The 14346-nt window shown below is 41.8% G+C and overlaps 1 protein-coding gene across 2 annotated transcripts in view; it reads right to left on the bottom strand.

Moving 5' to 3' along the window:
* The window catches only part of DDC (dopa decarboxylase), a 113989-nt gene extending 106910 nt beyond the window's left edge, over window positions 1-7079 (bottom strand). The window contains exon 1 of one of the 2 annotated variants that reach the window (XM_043508634.1): window positions 6896-7079. The gene's annotated coding sequence lies outside the window, so the exon portion shown is untranslated. Of the gene's footprint in view, window positions 1-678; window positions 690-6895 lie in introns of those variants that run through there. The other variant, XM_043508635.1, reaches the window with a different exon arrangement.
* Window positions 7080-14346: the final 7267 nt, after the last annotated feature.

Below are 14346 nucleotides of genomic sequence, written 5' to 3'. Positions count from 1 at the left end.
AAGTTTTGTACTAAACAAGGATAATTGTTTTGTTTTTAAAAGATGCACAATACAATGGGGAGTGACTGAGTGTGGTGTTCGTTAAATGTCATTAATGTTGCTCAAATGAAACCTCTTGCCAAAGAACATGTTTTAACTAGAAGTAAAACATTTTTTCCCCACTGTGTAAGGAGCCATAGGAAGGGTAGACACATTATTAGCAAATGATTGCTTTAATGTTTAATCCAAAGGTCATTTAACTTCAAACTGCTATGGGATAATTATTGGTCTCAATAGTACATTCCTTCTCACAACACTGAATGATAGTGGTGGAACTGAAAAAGAAATACAAGAAAGGAAGAACTGTTTAACAGAATACATTGTTTTCTCAGATCTTTTCTACCCTCTGAACAGTCATTTTAAAAAAGATACAATCACAATCAACCACATAATCATTTTTTACATTTATCAAATGACATGTAGCTTTTGGGATAGAAATTATTTTCCTGTCATTGCTGATTTAAGGCCCATTGAGGTCTGAATAATAAATCTCTACATGTAACACTGAACATCTGTGGTGTATAGAGCTCTGGATCAGTCCTTAAATCAGTCAGTGGGCCAGATCACTTGAGATACTATAGCGAATGGATCTCAAACTCAACATGTGTTCTTTTATGGCTTCTTGTTAGTTTTAGAAACTTGTTTTCAGGAAGAGAGAAAGTTAGGGTGTAGCTGATCCTTTTGTCTTTCATAAAGTGCCCCCAAACCAACAGGAATTGATTGATCCATTAATCACTGTAGTGATTTTTGACTGAGATCTATTGAGATCCCTAAGAGAGCCACCCAGGCACTCTTGGGCAAGGAAATGAAACTGACAGCCTGGTTGAGGACTTCACAATGGATGAGGAAGGGTGGTATCACTTTCTTGTGGCATTACTGCTGTCATGCTCCCTAACAGCAATTGGAGCGGTTGCAGGGCACTTGTGAAGCTAGCAACAGGCAGAGAATGGACTTGAGAAAAGCTGGAATGGTGGTTTGTGGCAGAAGTTCAACAAGTAAACCTACATGTTTACATACCCATCTGAATACATGCTGTACTGCCCTATTTCATATCTCCATAAAACTTGACAAGAGAGAGATTGCTAAATAATTAAATGAAGTCTTTGTCTTGGTGATTACAAAGGAAGGTGGCTTTGAGACCAGATGCCAACATTACATATAAATTTCCTAGGAGGAAAAAGAATACTGAAGGAAAAAAAAAAGATCATGCCAGAAGAAGCAATCAAGACACTAAACAATAGGAAGAATGACAAAAATCGTGTGCTGTATCCAGTAGAAAACCATTCTGGAAAAAGAGGATCTATGGTCTGATGGATTAGAGGCTATGACCAAGATGTTTAAAAGCAATTAGTTATTTTTAGAAATATTCTCTAAATTCAATATTAATAGTGCCAAAAAGTGTTAGAAAATGGGAGACTGGTAAACTTGATTTCATTAATGTGTGTGCGCGCGCATGCGTGTGTGGGGGGGGTTTAGGAAGAGGTTATATATTAATTCAGGATAAACAACAGAACTCCCAAAATGTATGGACTCTCTTGTGAATTGATAGTGACTATTCTTAATAAAGACCACCAAATAGTGATGTGCTGGAGCAGGGTTGTGCAAGCCCCTTATTAAAATTCAACCACCATATTGAAGGAAGGGTTATGGCAATTTCCCTGTTTCTGATGGAATTCATGTTCTGCTTTAGGAAATTGCTAGATCAGTAGACAGACATGACTTATCTTAAAAAGCAGAAGATTGGGTAAAGTGTTAGATAGTTGCAAACCGTTCTCCGAGGGAGGATATTGCCTGACACCTCCCATCCTCTAGGCGCTGTATTCAAGCTCTACACTGTTTTCCCATCAATAACTCCATGTATATTTTCAGGAAGACAGTGTAAATATTCCCAGCACGTACATGTTGCCAATTGTTTTTTGCAGTGGTACTGCATGCCTTGGTTATGATTCTTGGGAATAATTTTTGTTTGAATAGGAAAAAGAAATGGATAGCATCTCTAGTGCCTCACATACTTTGCTGGCAGTATATCACTGGATTTGGCCTGTGTATAAAGATAGCTCATCATTTTTCAGCAGTGACAAAACCAATAGGCACACTTAAGTGCTAGTGTAAACGTGGTCTATGTTGGCAAAACTTTTGTAACTCAGGGGCATGAAAAACACCCCCTCGAGCAACATAAGTTGTGCCTGCATAAGCTCTCTCACTGACCTAGGTACCGCTGTATGTTGAGCTGGTTTTATTATGTCAACAGGAAATAACGGAATAAGATGGCTACACAAGCACTCTCACAGCGGCACAGCTGTATTGATACAGCTTGTAAGTGTAGACGTGGCCACAAACAGCTTTTCCTGGAAATAAGTGAGAAGTCCCTAGGTGAGGGACAAGATCTACTTGTCATCTACTTAGCTGTCAACCAGCATCTTGGAAGAAAGACATTTAATATCTTATAAAAAGGAACAAGCTGATTGAAGATGGAAATGCCACTAAAATATTAAAGGTGAACATTTTTGATACTTGCTGATGTTGCAAAACTCATTACTACTAGTCCATATTTTAATGTAGTTCAGCTACACAGAATCAGCATTATCCCCCTTGTTCTTTCTCCTGAGACATGTAATCACAAAAGATGAATTTTTTAAAATCAGTGAATGGACATAACCAGGGATTTGATATTTATAGGTCTTTTTAAAATAACCTCTGCTCCCATTTGTAATTGTGTTATGTTGGTAAAGTGGTAAATTCTGTCACCTTAGAAGCGTGGCTGTGGAGACAGTCTATAAGGGTTTGTGACTCAGAGGAAAGCTGGCAGCTGAGAAAGGCTGAAAGTGCTCAAAACATTTATCTCCTGCAACTTCAAACTAGAGTGAGCTTGCTCTTTACACATCACGAAATGGTCTGTGTGACATTTTGCAATTTTGCTGGGTATCCTACTGAATTTTGATCTTTTGTTCACAGCTGGACAGTTTATGTCTGCTCTATAAAAGGCTGTATGAGAAGCAGTCTGAGTAGGTGTCAAATTATTGAAATACATAAGTGGAGTTCCCACGCCGTCCCGAATAGAATTGACACCCACTTGGCCAGATCATACCTCCTGTTTAAAGCAAATGTAAAGAGCTGCACAAAGGAAGCCATTTGCTGTGTGCAACAAATTTTTATTGGTCCTACAAATCTCGGGAGCTCACCTACATACTTTTAAGTAACATCTACTGCCATTTTATCTATGAACTATTACATATATACATACATAGAAGACTCTCCTAACAGCTCCACAGACTGTGAGAGGAAGGGAAACACAAATACCTGAACTGTTGAAAAAGAAGGTATGGTGAAAATCCTACAGATTTCTTTTCTGCAGTCTCTCCAGAATTTACCATTAGGACTTTGGACAGGCCCTGGCCATCCCTCACTCCTCCAATGTCTTTGGCTCTGGCTTCTCACCACAGTCCTTTCTCAGTCTTTCCAAAAGCAGTTATCAAGATGAGGGAGGACCAGGGTTTGGAACTAGTCCTAGTGGTGGATTTTTGGAGATTCTGTGGAGGAAAATCCAGTAAGATCCAGATCACATCTATTCAGTCATGTCATCTACTTTGCCCTCCATTCCTAACATCTCCATTGCTCCTGAAAGTTCCTCCCTAAAGTTCTTGTTCTCTGCAACATCAAATTTGAACTCCTTGCCCTTATGGGGTCTCCACGACTGGGCTCCAGCCTGACCCCAGATGTCTACACTGAAATTTTATAGCCCTGCTGCCCAAAATCTATAAGCCTGAGTCAGCTGTCTTGGGCTAGCCTTAGGTCTTTTGTTGTGGTATAGACGCAGCCCAAGGGATGTGGAACGATGTTTTCATGAGGAATAAATAATACTGTACATTTACAGGCTCAACTACACAGGGAAATTATTTCAGCACATGGTCAATTTTCATTGAACCCACCAATACAGCTGGATAGGGCAGAGCTCTATCCTAAATGGTGTAAGAAATTCTCTTTTTAAAAATCCATTTGAATAAAACACTCCCTCTCCCATGGTAGGATCAGCTGAGTGAGTCCAATCCTTAATGGGGCAGTGAAAATGGTTTCAAAGCCTGCTGAGTTTCCCAATGTACGTTGGCCTGGAGCTCTTTTCCCCCTGCAAAGGATTTCTAAGCAGCCCACATGCAGTTTGTTACCTAACCCTCATGATCCCTGTTGAGATGGATGTGGGATAGAAAAGGATCTCTTCACCCAGTACTGGCCTGGTGACAGTTTGATAGGAAGGGAATGAAAAATGATTGTGGATTCAAGGCAGAATGAACAGAAGATAAACAGAGTTGGGCTCAGCCAGAACTGAGGGTGAACACCTGACCCCTGTGAGATGGGATCTTTATTAACTGCACATGGCTGGGACAGTCACTGACTGAGAAGGCTGGACAGACAAGAAGAGAGAAAAATTCCTGAGAGCAGCAGCATGACTGCAAAGTGCCTGGAGCCTCTTGGGTTCAAGGACTTAGGAAAGGCCTAAGCTGTGTGATTATTCTCTGTCATGGTGAAAACTGGGGAGAAATAAAAGTTTCTTGTGTGAGTCTAAGGGCTGTCTCCTGTCTTTTGTCTCCAGCTCTCAGAGTTACCTAGGCTTCCCTGCTGTTTCACTACTACTACCGGCAGCACTAAAGACTCCCACCTCTGTCACGGTGCTATGTGCAATTATTCAGATTTTGGAGAGAGAATGGTGACAGGATGAGTTACATGGAAGATCAGATTGTGAAAACATGCTTTCACAAACCACATTTCTCTGAGGTATAAAGTATGCATTAAATATAGGCAGAACTCCTTCATAGTTATCTTTGTGATTTTCTTCAGTAAAGTCAAAGGATTTAAAGATACAATCTGCCTGCTTGCTCATAGCATAAATTACAGAAGATACCTGAATATCTCGAGTTTCCTGGTGGAGCTTTGTAGCAGTTCAAAATCTTGCAAAATACTGCTTCCAGATTGTCCATTGTGAAAGGCTGTCAAAGAGGAAGTTCTCTGGGGCATTGAAAAGTGGTGCATTGATGAGATCCTGCAAGCTTTCTATTTGTTCTCCTCTGGCACTACTTTATTTGTGACACCAAGTCATGTACTTCTTGTACATGGTAGGTTGCAACTAGAATCAGATATAGATTGAATACAGAGCTTACTTCTCAGAGAGGTATACACCAGATGTGTTCACTATAAGATCCTTTAATGCTTTGCCACACATGGCTAAAGTTAGTTTAAATAAGATGTTTTATACTCAGCACTACCTACTGGCTGAATGTATAATACAGTTTAACATTCTATTACAATAAGTATCTCCTCAATCTCCTCTTTGTTGAAAAGTGATGCAAATTATTCATTTAGCTCCACAACAAGGGTCTCATATTCCTTAATTGCTCCCTTCCTCCCGTGTGGTTCAGTGGACCCACAGAGTATATTGCAGACTTCCTGCTTCAGATATGTGTTAAGTACTTCTTGTTATTGTTAGCTTTTCACCCTTCAATTCCTCTTAGCCTTAGTCCTAATTTCCTTTGTACATAGGACCTGCTGTAGTTTATGCTACATTTTATTGGCTTTACTAGGGTTGGATTTCCATTTCTCAAGAATATCTGTTTGGATCAAAAAACCTCCCTATTCAGCCATTTCTGGTTTATTCTTGCCTCTCTGCTTCCCTTTTGTTTAGAACTATGCATGCATGGAATGTACACAAACGTGGTACTCTGCCACATGGAAATTAATTTTGAACACCTGTTTTATAACCTGCGCACACATATGAGGCAGACAGGAAAACTCAGCTACACCAGTCTACGAGGATCTGTTCTAAGCACTTCTAGAAGTTAGTTAGGTGCTCACACATGGATTTAGGGTAAAATTTTCAAAAGCCTTTAAGTGACTCGGAAGCCAAAGTCTCACTGACTTTCAGTGGGACTTAGTAGCCTGTGCATTTTGAAAATGTCGCCCTGGATAAAATGTCCCTTACTGGGAATCCTGCTAAGTAGACTGGAAATTGTCAAACCTAAAGCTCCCTTGTAGCTTCACAATGAGATTCAGCCATGGGAAAACTAGTTTTGTTCAAGATCCAGCAAACCATGCAAACGGGGAAAAAATTGAACACCCTTTCTTACCAAAATTGAAAGGGTTCACAAAGCTCCTCTCTTCACCAACTGAAATTCAGTTCCCAGCAAACTCAAGTATTGTTCTCCCTCATTTTACCTATCTAAAGCAGTCTGATCTGAGTGCTGCCTAAAGCCTGCCAGCCCCCCCGCCCCCCCCACACACTGAGTGGGAGAGAGTGGAAGATGAGCATTGTTTTCTCACTCAATACTATCCACAGGGGGCCCTAACCAAAATAAGTAGTCATTTCTACTGCCTGAATCACTGGATTTCAGTCCTTTGCTTCCTGACTGGACAGACTGGCTGCAATTATAAACCAGATTTTCCATGATTTTACCATAACTCCTACATCTGAGCCATTCACTTATTCCTAGACAGAGGCAAATACTGTAGCTTTGAACGGGGTATTTCCCTATAAGATCCCAGCCTGTCAGCTAAGGACACTCAGCAAGGTTCCTCATATGGTTTACAAGGCTGCTACAAATGCTTTCTACTATATCAAACTTTAGAAATAGTGCTTTCAAGTTAGTTACTTAAATTATTCTTCTACACTCATGAGAATTTCAAAAGTTTGATTAATGAAATATTATTTAAAGCTACAGTTATATTAATTTTAAACCATTATTTTCTGATATACCCACAGAGTTAATGTTTAATATGCAACTTTATATGGCTGGGCTACCAGGCTAAGGTACAGAGGTAGCTCTCCACATTCTAAGATAAGTGCATTAATGCATTCATTTGTCCTTACTTGTTTGTAGATTTCAGTTCTTTTCCAGGTGTTTTGGGGAATGGCTAATTTCCTTAGTAGTTTTACTCTGTTTCCAGGAGCATGCGACAGAAACAAGGAACTGAGGAACTCTAGTTTCAAGGAATTCCCAGGCCTTTTCAGCAACCCTGAAGACACCCGCTGCCCTCTTCTTCTTGCCAGTGTGTTCAGACTGCACTTTTTTCCAGTTAATCATTAAACTCCTGTAGTTCCAAATTCACTAATTTTATTGGTTCTTCTCCTTTTGCGGAGGGAAAAAAAAGCGTCCCTTGAACTAACTGGGGGCTATGCACTAATTTAGGGATGTGAGGGATTACCCAGGTTTTTGTTTTATTTATTCATTAGACACCAAATATCAATGACAAATGGAATAAGATGAACCAATAGCCTGACCAGATCCTTTCCCTGCCCAGTGCTTTACCCCTAGAGATACAGGACAACATTTTCAAGCATCTGTGTGATTTAGGAGCCTAAGTCCTATTTTCAAAGATGACTTGGTGTAACAGGGCCAGAATTCTGGGCACACCAGCCCGTTTATTAATCAGGTGCAGCTAAGGAGGGACCAAGGAGGAGCTGGGCTGTCAGTAAGGAAGGGAGAGCAGGAGTAGTAGGGAGGGGAAGCAGTGGGAAGCCGCTGGGGGAAAAGGGGATCCTGGAAGAAAGCACTCCTCTAAAAGAGCAAGGAAAATTCTTGCAGTAGGTCCTGAAGCAGGAAGGACAGAGGGGAAAGGTAAAATCTCCAGGATGCTGTAGCTCCAGTACTGGTGAACTGAGTTTGTAGGGTGCTTTGCCTATGCCTAGAAACTAAATCTGTGCCTGGAAAGAGACCCTGGAAGTGGTGGGAGTGGGGAGGTCTTGCAAATGCTGGGGACAGGCTAGCACCTTACAGTTGGGCACATTGGATATGTCAACACTGCAATTAAAAACCTGTGGCTAACCCATCCCCCAACTGAGTCAGGCTCACAGGACTCGGGCTAAGGGGTCAATTGGGGTGTAAACATTTGGGCTCCGGCTGGAGGCCTGGGTCTAGGACACTGTGAGGTGGAAGGATCCCAGAGCTTGGGCTTGCAGCCAGAGCCCGAATCATAGGACTGGAAGGGACCTTGAGAGGTCAATGTCTACAGCACAATTAAACATCCCCTTAGCCTGAGTCCCATTAGCCTGAGAAAGCTGGCATGGGCCACTCGTGGGTGTCTGATTGCAGTGTAGACATACCCCTAGAAATCTATGAGCTTTCAGTGCGACCCTTGTAATTTTTGCACTTTTGAAAATTTTACCCACAATCTAATCAACCTTTTGTTTCATTTCTCACTTTTCATTTCCCGCTGGCTCCCAAGATTAAATTGCATAAATTGGTCTAGACTCTTAATCTCTAACTCATTCTGAAATGTATTACCACTCGTTAGATGTTTGTGCTACATTCACTCATTTTAAAACCAGTGATAAGAGGGATGCATGCGTAACAACGTGTCCCAGTTAAGTTCTTATGCAGTAAGCAATCTTTAATATTGCCTTCACAGTATAAAGCTAAATGGGCATTAAATGAAAATATGAAAGCAGGCGGAAGTTCAGTATTTCTTTGGGTAAAGTACATTTCTTTTCTCCTAACTTACTAACTCTTCCAGGACAGCAGGAAAAACAAATACCTACAACAAGATTGTTCATCTGGACCTCCAGAGCGATGCCAAAATCTGCTCATAAGTAGAACTGACTAATTTCTTGGTATTCTGAAACTTATAGACAGGTCTGGGAGGAAATTGCCTGGTTAAAAACAAACAATTCTAGTGTCTTTTCCATAATTTGGGCTGTGTTAATGAAGAGACAAAAATATTCAATAGGGAAATGCTTTGGGGCTATGACTTGACACCCCATGAATTGATAATTTGTCACAGCAGGTGCTCTACCTCCTGTCCTCACAAGTTAAGTTAAGAGGCTGAAATTTCTACTAGTTTCTCCTAATTCTGCCTGCAGTGCGATTCGGCTTTGATACACCACCAGGTATGTGCTATCTTAAGGTAGGACTACCAAAGCTCTAAGTTCTTGCTTATCTAGGGTTATTTTACTGATAGGACTTTGCAGCTTGTAGATGGTCATGCTTTGCTAGAATGCTCCTCAAACACCATGATTCAAAGACACACTCAAGCAGCACTAAATATAGATTCCCCCAAATCCTTAACAGAGATAGGCCAGTGCCAGAAAATTCAGTTCCCAGTCACTACCAGGCTGTCAGAATCTTGAAGTTTTAAGTCCATCTCTAATGCCTAATAAAATACTTTGTAGTAAAAAGATCTACATTATTAGGAACACAGAATACTGCATAATGAGAGAAAATTTGCTGTGCAGTTCATAGAGGCACTTCAGAAAATCATTGCTGTTACTCCTCTCGCACCCCTCCCCCAGGTTATTTTAAACCACAAACATTTAAGGAGGCAGGGCATGGCTTAGTGGATAGATCACTGGATTGGAACTCAAGAGAACTAGGATGTATTACTTGCTCTGCTATTGCCTTTGGGCAGATCACTGTGCCTCAGTTTCCCCATCTGCAAAGCAGGGATAACGATACTTACCTCCTTTGTGAAGAACTTGGAGCTCCAGGGATAAAAATTTTTCTATATGAGCTAATAAAGAACCATTAGGAAATACTGTGGTCTATTAATCTATGAACCACCATGATAGCTTTGATTTTATGGTACAATGCAGATGACAAAACCTCCAGGATGAGGCATGTGCGAGCAAGGTCTAAAGCATCCTCAGGGGAATCTGGCTATGGAACAAGCTTCCAGAGGGGATCTGGCAAATCCAGCCTTAGCATCTTTAGGAAATGTTGCAAAGCCTTTCTGTTTGAAAAACCCTTTCTGCCATAGGAATGGCATTACGCTGATGCCTCCTTTTACCCCTAAACTCCTACCAACTTAAAAAAAAAGAAATGAATTAAAATTAAAAGACTCCCCCACCTTCCAAGCAGTTTTTATCCACCAAAAAGGAGAAGTGCAGAGACCCCTGGAAGTCTACTGGGAACTTCACTATAGAGTTTATGTGAAAGGTGCTTAGATATTGTGGTGATGGGAAACAGAAAGGACAAAAAGAAAAGGAGTACTTGTGGCACCTTAGAGACTAACAAATTTATTTGTTGCATCTGATGAAGTGAGCTGTAGCTCACGAAAGCTTATGCTCAAATAAATTTGTTAGTCTCTAAGGTGCCACAAGTACTCCTGTTCTTTTTGCGAATACAGATAACACGGCTGCTACTCAGAAAGGACAAAGACAGACAGAACCTTAGTTACTTGTGGATAAGATTTGTGCTTTCATTCTCTCTGTCCAACTTCCTCTCTATTCCTTGTCCCCCCACCCCCGAAAAAGCAGCAGTGGAGCAGGCAGTGGGGATTATGACTACATTTTCCCATTCCCTGTGAGTTCTTGCCTCTGCCTTTGGTTTCAGTACCAAAACCAAATCAAAGTGGTGTAAATACACATTTCCATGATCTGTGCGCTGAAGGAGGGCAGGCAGCACTTGCTTGCAGACAAGTAAGTTCACTTGTATTTGTTTAAACTAACATTTCACAGGAGACAGTGGTTATTTTTTGTACAGCACAGTCACACTCCAAACCAGAAATTTGGTCTTGTTCAAATTCCTCTGAAAAATAAACACGCACAGAGTCAAATTCTGGTGCCACTGAAGTCCTTGGCAAAGCTCCCAAAGGATTTGGCCGATACACAGAGACTAACAGCGATTGCATCTCATTGCTGGAGAAAAGTGTAGCTCTCTGGATCCATATCACTGTAGTACAGTATTCAGCTCTAAACACTTCGCCTTGCTTAGTGTGCAGCACTATGAGCACCCTCTGTTGGTCAAACTGTAGAACAGTTTTTGCTGCAGAACAAGTAGTACCATAGCATCTGAAGTCTAGCACCTTGCTTTCTATTCTTTGTTAGAGGAGTTATAGCCTCTACCTGGGCTCCTTAAATATTGGTCTTTCAAAATTCAGTTTCACCTCATTCAATTAAGGTTTTTGAACAAACCCAAGGCTCATTTTGAACTATATCCTACTAATATTTCAAGATGTATACTGCTTTTTTGAATAGATTACTTCTTCTAACTTGTCAAATAAGTTAAGAGTGGAGGAAAAGCCTCTCTTAGGAGCTAGCAAACTTGGATTTAACATCACAAAACATTATAATCGTTTTGCATTTTTGCAGAGTTTTCATTACTTACCCCAGAGAGCTTATGTTCTACAAGGACAGGTGTCAAACATTCAGCTAAGGGTAGCATAAAATCCCTCCTTTACCTGTAAAGGGTTAAGAAGCTCAAATAACCTGGTTGGCACCTGGCCAAAAGGACCAATAAGGGGAGAAGATACTTTCAAATCTGCTGGGGAAGGTTTTTGCTTTGTCTCTTTGTGTGGGTTCTCTCGGAACCAGAGGGACCAGGGCAGGAAAAACCATCTCTTAGAACCCTGCCTGAAATAAGATCTAGGATTACAAAAATTGTAAGGAAAGCAAGGAAAGGCATTAGATTATCTTTTGTTTTAGCTTGTGAATTTTCCCTGTGCTAAAAGGGAGGTTTATCCCTGGGGTTTTTTTTTGATAACTTTAAAATTTTGCCTAGAGGGGAATCCTCCGTGTTTTGAATCTGATTACCCTGTAAAGTTACCTTCCATCCTGATTTTACAGAGGTGCTTCTTTTACTTTTTTTTTCTTTATAATAAAGTTCTGTTTAAGAATCTGGTTTACCTATTTGGTGGTATGTTATTCTCAAGCCTCCCCAGGAAAGGGGGTGAAGGGGTCTGGGGGGATATTTTAGGGAAACAGGAACTCCAAGTGGTCCTTTTCCTGAGTCTTTGTCTAACTCACTTGGTGGTTGCAGCAGTACCCATCCAAGGACAAGGAAGGATTTGTGCCTTGGGGAAGTTTTTAACCTAAGCTGGTAGAAATAAGCTTAAGGGGTCTTTCATGCGGGTTCCCACATCTGTACCCTAAAGTTCAGAGGGGGGAGAAACCCTGACAACAGGCATCATGGAAAATGAGATACATTGGGCTATCCAGATGTGAAAGTATCTGCTGTTTCTTTGCACCGAATGATTCCAACAAACTGACTTCTTGTGGGCATCCCAGGATAAATTGATTTTTATGGGGAATTTGATGTATTTTGAAGGAAACTACTTAATGGTCCCTGTCATTTGTTAGCTACTTCCCCAGGGACAATTCTTTTCATTCTTTCAATTCTTTCAGCTGAAGGTCTGAGAGCTCCCAGCTCCCCAGGATTGCACATGAACTCTGGAGAACATTAGTTTAATAAGGCCAGCATCCCCACCAGCCCTCCTCCACTCGTGGCCCAGTACACTCGTGGCCCTATCCCACGTCTTACCTTTTCCCACCTGAATGAAAGGAACTACAGTTTTTACCGGGTGATGCTTTTCCTGCAGCTTTCAGACACTGGTGAGCAAGCCACAGTTCAGTGTTCCCCAAAGAATGAATCCTAGGCTGTTCTCCAGGGACACCGCAAGCATGTTGGTCCTGCTGCCAGCATGCTTCTCCCCCATCACTGCCACTACCACACTCGCCTCAAGGGCTGCTGCTAGACCAATTTACTGTGCAGCTTCACTCTAGGATGGGACTCAAGAAAGGCCTGGGGCTTCTCATTGCTCAATAACTTCCACAGCAAACAGGCAGAGAGTTTTTAAGTGAACGATGTGCCCCTGCCCTCAAAACTTCCAACCCTACAAATTCAGCTCAGGAGTCCAGGAGTCCAGCTAGTCTGTTCTGTGGGCCAAATGAGGCCCTCCGTTGCACCTGTGCAACCCCATGGTCTCTGCTAGGCTTTGCACAGGTGCAACTGATTGAAACAGAGAAAACAATGCTGTGGCTGCTGGGCTGACAGGAGGAAAAGGGAGGAATGATTGCGTTGAGCACCGTGGTCAGCAGACAGGACTCCAAGCACAGGGGGCAGGTCTGATTTTTAATTTCTCACCCTTTAAACCAGGGTCAGGAGAGTGAGCTTTGGCTTGTTGGGAGCAGATTTTCTTTCCCCTGGCAGGATATCCATCAGGCTGTTGTTGCCAGAGGGAGCCAGCTTCAGCTCTTTCATAATACACACTGGACCCCCTCTACAGGCAGCCAGCCTCAGTCATTCACAGGAGAAAATTATTCCATTCAAACTCATTCAGAGCCTACATTTTCATTGTACAAGTCTGCTACCCTACATTTCTGTCTCTGAGCATGAGCACTGCAGCATCAGGCAGACCTCTCAGAGGCCTCTCTCATGCCTAGACCCCAGCGCAATGCTCCAACCAGATAAAGAGAAGCATTGTCCTGCTCACACTCGGCATCACCATGCTGAAAGTCCTTTTGTGGATCTGGGTCTTCCTTCCCAGCTGATTCTCCCCCGCCCATCTCTTCCCTTGACTAGTTGAGATTCTACCCTCCCACCTCCTTCCCCCCCATCCCCTCCTCTCTTCCCTGTCCTGGCGAGAGTTCAATTGAATGCACTCTTCCTTTCCATAGACACCGGCTAGCAATGTTCCATTAACACTAAGCACATGTGGAAGAGAAAGTGGAGTGGCATTGCTTCTGAGCCACATTCCTCTCTAGCTGCTCTTTTCTCCAGGGCAGGACAGAGGTGCAGTTGTTGAGTTGATCAAACTGTTCATTGTAAATCCTTTCAGACAGATTTCCAGTTTTCTTCCTTCTTTGACCAGCTCCTTTGATAAGACACGAGCTATTTGGTGAAGAATTTGATGATTTTACCCAACGGTCTTAATACATTTACTCATTGAATTTAATACTCGACTAGCTGTAATTGTGAGGTAGTTCAAGGAAGGTTGCACTACCGCTGCCTGCATCATACCTGTTACTGTGGCTAAAGAGAGGATTTCCACTTTCCATGGCTGGCTAGGCTAGCACTCAGGAGCATTACAATCACTTAAATACAGGTTTCAGAGTAGCAGCCGTGTTAGTCTGTATTCGCAAAAAGAAAAGGAGTACCCGTGGCACCTTAGAGACTAACAAATTTATTAGAGCATAAGCTTTCGTGAGCTACAGCTCACTTCATCGGATGCATTGTAGCTCATGAAAGCTTATGCTCTAAGAAATTTGTTAGTCTCTAAGGTGCCACGGGTACTCCTTTTCTTTTTGCAATCACTTAAATAGTCACTTTAGTTCTTCAACTCTTAAATTGGGAAGCGAGTCCTAAGCTTAGTTTTCAAAATTCACAACTTTTCGCCCGTCATCAAATATGTTAATAATATATACATGCTTTTGCTTTAATCACAATAGCACTGTGATGGGGACTCAGCCTCTGGATGGTCTATTTTAGGAGTTGGTGCAGCTGATTGCTTAGGCCATTTTGCCTCTTTTTTTGATTTCCACATCCTCTCCAACACTCATTTCTTTCCTACTCCATTTCTTTTTCCCTTTCTAATTCTCCTCCATTCCAA

The sequence above is a fragment of the Dermochelys coriacea genome, chromosome 2 (assembly GCF_009764565.3).
Source record: "Dermochelys coriacea isolate rDerCor1 chromosome 2, rDerCor1.pri.v4, whole genome shotgun sequence".
NCBI classification, from domain to species: Eukaryota; Metazoa; Chordata; order Testudines; family Dermochelyidae; genus Dermochelys; species Dermochelys coriacea.
Note: the sequence above shows the minus strand (reverse complement) of the source record. Positions and strands in the feature narration are given on the sequence as shown.